General features: G+C 36.2%; 1 pseudogene; it reads right to left on the reverse strand.

Moving 5' to 3' along the window:
• Window positions 1-5,949: 5,949 nt before the first annotated feature.
• Window positions 5,950-6,068, reverse strand: LOC120595539 (uncharacterized; annotated as a pseudogene).
• Window positions 6,069-7,144: the final 1,076 nt, after the last annotated feature.

Here is a 7,144-nt window from a genome sequence, read left to right on the forward strand (position 1 = left end):
CCAAATCCCACATCATTCAAGAGCCAACTGTGTTGTGATTCTTCCCAGCCTGGTAAAACCAGGGGCATTGTGTTATATTACTTGTTATGGTCCTTCATTAAGATGGACCAACTTAAATATATTCCCTTGTTGCTGCAGAAAGACCTAGGACTAGTTTATCTGGGGTCAATGTACACAAATTAGCTGTTCAAGAAGAGAATTACATAGGAGAAAAGATAGGGTCCAATTTTCTAACAACAGTAAATGTACAAAAGGATACAAAGTAGAAGCTGTCCCTCCCCATTCCCAATAGTTTGTATAAAAGTAGAAAGATACAAAAAATCAGTCTTACTCTTCTATTAAATTAGTATTAAGTATAAAGTTAAACTAAGTTAACCAGAATAATATACATAAAAACCAGAAACAACATTATGCTCTCATCTTTGATTTGTGATCAATGAAAAATCAAATGTTTTGAAATTATATTAGATTAGACCTAGATAATGCCTATAATTTCATGTTAATATGACAAAGAATTTTCACAAAAGAAATAGAATTCATTCCAAGAAGCCATTTTGCAGATGAACTTATAATGGGAAAATATTGGTGTCATTAATAAAATCAGATATTAGTACAGTTTTACTCATGGAAATATTATGGGCCTTCAAGAGACTTGGCATTCCCTTTTAACAGTTAAGACTGATATGGGAAGTGACCATCATGGTGCAATTTTAGTGCTTGCTAGGGAAATTTTAAATTGTGTGTATGTGGGTGAGAGTTGCATCTAAATGTTATAATTTACAGAAATAGATTATAAGAGAAAATACAGTATTGCAGTATTAGTGTTTCTTACCCTGTGTTCTGCCTGGTTAACCTTGGGACAGATATCGGTGAATTGTTTGATAGGGGGGATTGCTTGAGCAAGTGCACACTGGTTGCAATATCCAGATCATCTTCCATCCAGTTCTGCCATACAGTGGGATTTGATAGCTCCTGAGAGTCAGGATTATAACTGCCTCTAGAGAATTGCTGATTCCATCTGTTGTAAAGAAAAGAAATTTTTGTTGTTGTTGTTGTTGTTTGACAAAAGCAGAAAATAAATAAATAAATAACATGCCAAAAGAAAACCCATTTCTCTATCAGTCCTAATAGTTAGACCAGTTGCCAGGGGTCATTCAGAAATAAGAAATGGCTTTCAGTAACTGAAGTCTGTTTTTTCAACTTTAAGGCTCAGATCCAACTCGGAGTTAATATCTATTGCTTTGGAGAATATATTGCCGGGAGAAGTAGAGAGAAGAAGGCAAAGGAGACCACACTTAACTGTTTTTCAGTCTCATGCCAGGCACATTTAATAACATCTCCAAAGCCTACAATAACCTTATAAAATAGGTGAGGCCACACCATTTACAGACATAGAAACTGAGGCTCAAAGAACTTGCAAAATTTACCCAAACCTATAGTTGTCAAACAGGAATTCAAGGAAATTTTGTGAATTGGAAGTCTTTAGAGTAATGATTTCTTACTTTAAGCAGATCTTGTAGGAATGTAACTATTTGGAATGGAATTTTTAAAACATCATCTCTGATAGTCAACCAGAACTACCATAAGAGACAAAGAAGTTTCAGTTTTATAAACACAAGATTATAAGTGACAACAAAAAAATGTAAATAATTTCCTGGTTCATTAATTTGCTAATAAGTATTACTGCATTAATGACCCTAGGCCAAGTTCATCATTTGCTGAAATGTGACGTACGTAACCAGTAACAGACAGAAACAATATCATTGTTTTCCAAAGTCAATTCAAGATGAAGAAGCATACTTTATTGGAATTGCATAATGCATACAAAATAATCTGATGTGCATATTGCAGGTGTCTTGTAAAGCAATGAAAATTAAGTGTCACTCTATTAAAAATAATGACAACTAAATTTACCTGTAATTTCTGTTAAAAAAAAATGATTCAATGGGTCGTACAGGAGCCATTGGAAAAAAGTCCATTTTCCTTAGTAAGGTGTAAAAACTGCAATAAAAGGATATTATCAATGGTCCTTTAAAACCTCAATAAAAAAAGCAAATAATTTTTTCCTGAAATGTGCAATGTCTAAGAGTAGGAAGTTAAAAAGTTCTGAACATTGGGATTTCCTTGAGAAACACCTGGCACCAGCCAAGGAAGGGGTGGGCAATGTGTGGCAGGGGAATTCTAACTACATGCTAAGTGAAGTTTCACAGGGACCCGGGCAGTGTATGAAACAGGCTCCAAGATTGCAAAACACAGCAGGTACAGGTGTAGTGACCCTGTTCATCAGAGACTATAGGTTCCAAATCTGGAGTAAAGTTCCTAAATATTCCTGTCTGTAGTAGGAGAGTCAAGGAAGTGGGGCAGATCAGTGAAAAGTCTAACTGCTGAAAATATCTGCTTCACCTCCCCTACCTTCACATCGTGTGTCTCAGCATTTTCTTCAATTCAGTTTGATTTCCCAGACCTGTTTGAAGCATCTTGTCAGGTATGATTGGAAAGCATTGGAGAAATAAGGTATAGCCTCTACTCACAGAGATCTCAAGTAGGCTGGAAGGGAGCAAGCAACAGGCCTGCCCCTAGAAATTTGTAGGCCTAGGGCAAGACCACAAATGATATGTCTAAATATTTCAGTTATGGAACTTGAGCTAATAATTTTTTTAAAAATTTTATTTTATTATTAGTTTCAAGTATATAATACATTGGTCAGACAATTGTGTAGTTTATAAAATGATACCTCTAATTGCTTTCTCTCCTCTGGCTTAAATAAATATTTCTATCTTTCAACGTTGAAAAAAAAAATCTTTATAATGATCTAAAAGACCTGGTTCACATTTACAAGTTTTAGATTCCTTAGCATTCTGCAAGGAACACTGTGGCATTCAGAGTAAGACCATGGCCTCAGTCTATTCAGGGCTCCTGCCTGCCCCATAAGGGACCTAGTAAACCAACAGATACTTGAGCTGTGCTCGTAAGCTCTTTCCACCTCCCTCCTTCCACATGCACACTGCGACCAGTTGTCCCGAGCTTCACTCAGACCTATGGCCATGTACTAGTGGCACATTCCATCCTACAGAGAGAAGGACCTGAAGAAGAAAGAGGCCAAGGCAGGACTAGAAGCAGGCTCAGGGAACTTTTAGAATGAACTTCTGGAGCCTTGGGTACCTGGAGTATGGCCTAGAATGGGAGGCATAGGCTACAGGTGAGGACAATCTCAGACCCTCAGATCTCTACTGTGGTGGAGGTGCATGGCTGAGGACACCCAGAGTTGGGAATTCCCCACTTGGGGCCTCAACAGTGGCCATTCTTTTCAGAGTCAAAGGCGGATATTCACAAGCCAAGTGTTAAAATTGGACTAATAAAATATAGTTCCTCACGAGTATTATCAAAGGATTCTGTTTCAGGTTAGTATTAGTATTCTTGGATTAGTATTCTTCAACTACTAGCTATCAGAAAAAGAATATATTAGACATTTCCTATTGTTTATGTTCTTTGACAGAGCAAAAAAGATGGAAAAGGCTCAATTTAAGTGGGCCAACCAACATTCATCAATTAAGAGAGATTTGTAAGCCATTGACTGGTCTGTTAACTCATTTTTTGATAAATAATTATAACAATCACAATCATAATGTTATGGTTTCTTTAAACTACAAATTTTAGGATTCTACTTTATGTTTGGAAACATTTTCAACTGAGAGCCATTCTACATTTTTCATTCATAGTAACAAGTGAGGAAATTTTTCTAAATACCTTTAAAAATTCTCTTTTTAGATTTATTTCATTGTATTTTTCCCTTTTTCAATTTATCATGACTGTTAATCATTTATTACTTTATCTAACCAAACCTTTGATTATAGTGTTCATGTTGTCTTTCAAATACATTCATCTTCAAATGGTACAATGACGCTATTGCCCTTGTTTTGAATTATCTCTTCTTTCTCTGCATTTTCTTGGAAACCTAGTCTTAACTCTCAACACTGATTTTTCTTGTCTCAGTTCCAAATTGTGTGTCATATACTTTTCTACAATATCACATTGTAAATCAAACAAGTTTAACTTCAGTTTATTCTTTTTTTTCAGATTTAACTTTTCATATTTACAGTATTTAAGGTTCTCTGCCTTTAAATATATCCATCTGTAATTTGGAATATGTTATTCAAAAATTTTAATCAGTTCTTCCAAGTCATTTTTTATTTTTGAATCCTGACTCTGTAGCTGTCCTTCCTAAAAACAGATCTTCTGCAAATTTTATTAATTCATTATTTGGCATATTTATGTTCCTAAGTACATTAAAATGAGAAGGGGATAATGCTTTATTTTATCAACAGTTTTCAACATGACATTGGATAAGATTCTTATTTGCCGATTATAATCTAATCTTATTAAATATAAACCTACCCAGTTCTTAAGTCACTTCTTGGTACAGTATTATGAACTCAAGGAAGAGAAATTATTATTCAACAGTTAGTATATGGGTAGTACATAGGATTTTGGGTCTTTATGCACTTTGGAAAAGTAAGTTAGGCAAAATAAGTCATGAATATTAGATTGAAAGTTGTCCCTAAAATAAGTGGATAGGAGAGGTGGCAACCTGCAAAGTCCTCCGTAAGTGTGGCTGCTGAATACTCACTCCCCTCTCTTCCTTAGCAGGTATCAGGAAGATTACTAGACTTAGGTTTAGGTCCAAGTTTCACTTCTGACTCTTTGATGCTTCTCAGTTTGGATAAACTGCCTAACATCTTTGGGTCTCAATATCAATAGTTTATTAAAAATGGAACATTAGATTATCTTTAAGGTCCATTTTAACTTTTATAATCTGTTCCTCAATTGTTCTACCAGGTCTGAAATTTTCTCCATTGGTGATTAATGAGTCCACTCCTAGATTGGACCACAAAAATTGGAGTATTATCTCTATAATTTCACAGTTACGATGTACTGAACACTTCAACAGAGGTATGGATTTTCAACTTAGTGACTTGAGTCACTGGAAACAGAGAGTAAGTCTCAGAACCTAGCAGCTCGAGCATGTCAAATCGGGGATGGTGGGTCAGGGGTGAGAAGAGAGTGTCAGAGAGAAAATGAGGAGCCACCAAAGATATCTTGGCTACAGACTTTCCTGGTGAAAGTGATCTGCTAAATCATCGACAAGCTACAAGGTTGTTAAGTTGATGAGGGCTAAGATAATCAATAATCCCTGTAATAATGTTATACATTGCTTATATCTTTCAATGTGATAGAGAATTGAATTAAAAAGTACTAGATATATAGTAATTTTCTCCTGAATCTGCTTTGCTCAGCCTAATAAATCTGTCTACAGCTAATCTAATACTGCCTAACTAAAATGCCCCCACATGCTTTTCCCCACACTCTCCATCTACAGAAAACCATATCCATCATTAATGTTCAACGGCAAATATAACTTCAAGTCTTCTCTTAAATGTCAGCAGGCAGAGTTAACCATCTTTTCCTCCACTCGCTCACAGCATGTTACCACTGTTTCTCTGTGTTTTATTTCATTCTGCTCCACATTAGTGAGAGTCATTCAGATATCTATCTTACTCCCACCCTGATCCTGCAACCTATGTGAATATCTCGAGAAAGACAGCGATTCTTCTCTTCTTTCTGATTTTTTCCAATCAATGCTTTGTTCCCCTCCAGGCTTTCCCTTATTTTCTAGAGCATCCTTGGGAAACCAAATGATGAACATGAATTGTGTCTTTTCTTCTACATTCCTGCTACCAGTGGGAAGTACCTCACAAGCACGATCCATCAAAAAATTGAGATATCTGCTTTGACATTAGAGTTAACTTGGCTCATCTCAGTTATTCAGAAAAAAGAGAACCAGCTTGCATATTTTTTTTCTTTTTTTTTTTTAGGCGAGGTGACCCTTGGTTGACCTCACAGATTGCAAGGACCTTGTCAGCTTACAATCCCTTATTTCTTTTATTTTTTCACCTACAGCTGCTGGTTTTCCTAGGTGGTCTCCCATCCAAGTACTAACCAGGCCCAACTCTGCTTAGCTTCTGATATCAGATGTGATCGGGCTTGTTCAGGGTGGCATGGCCATAGACTATTCTTTCTTTTTCTGTAAAAAGAAGACTTTCAGGTCTAGTTCCCAGCATGTTATTTCAATTGCAGTTCAACAATATTTACTGGCCTTCCTAGATGTCAAACACCTAGGTCTTTGTTTTGTCCTAGTTAGGTCACTACTTCCTCTGTCCAAAATTAAGGCTTCCCCATGCATTCCTAGAAGTGTATGTCTTATCTGCTTCCTTTCCCAAGGCCTCTGGCAGCTTTGCACAGTGGCTAGAGCTTCTCATGCAGTTCCTGATATTGTTCCATGTCCTTTTCAAAAGGCAGGGGAAAGCAAAGGATTTGTCTGTTACTAAAGGTTCACAGTTGCAGGGGTTGGAGGTTAGGGAAGGCAGTGACTAACTAGCAAGTGAGAGTCTTTTTCACTGAAATGCTGTTCAAGGCCTTTTCTACTCATAAAGACAAAGACATTGTTCTCCTTGGCATTGTAATCTTAGCACCTATCATTTTGCATATCACGTAGTTGGCAATTGATAAGCACTTGTTGAGTAAACAAAGGAGATCAGCTGCTATCTCTTCCAAGAATCCTTCATTGGTCTACTGAGTAGGATTGATTACTTCCTCCCTTGTGCCCCACTGTACCATGCACCCTCCTTCTCTTATTGAATTTCTCTGAGTGAATGGCACTGATTCACATACTGTAGATTTATCTTTTTCAGTGATTCCTTAATAGCAAGGTCTGTTTTAGGTATTTTAGTATTTCCAATAACAAGTAAGCACAAAACTTAAACAAACAACCCTGTGAAACTGCTGCATATTTTCTGTAAAGGTATCATTAGTAATGTTATTCATTACATTCACAGTATCCTTTTTAGAAGATATCTCTAGAAATTTCTCTCTGTAATTATATACAGAATACATATTTCTCTTAGACAATATTTTTGCTTGCATTCAATGAACACTATTTTTGTGTCTTTCCAGTTATATTTGGACCCACAGATAGTAAGGACTTAATGACAAATGCTTTTGTATTAACATTTCTCTTGGTTCCAATTTAGATACCTATCATTAATTTTCCTTTATATTTCCCACCTATTTCTGACATATGCTATTA

The sequence above is a fragment of the Pteropus medius genome, unplaced genomic scaffold (genome assembly GCF_902729225.1).
Source record: "Pteropus medius unplaced genomic scaffold, Ma_sr-lr_union100, whole genome shotgun sequence".
Taxonomy (NCBI): Eukaryota; Metazoa; Chordata; class Mammalia; order Chiroptera; family Pteropodidae; genus Pteropus; species Pteropus medius.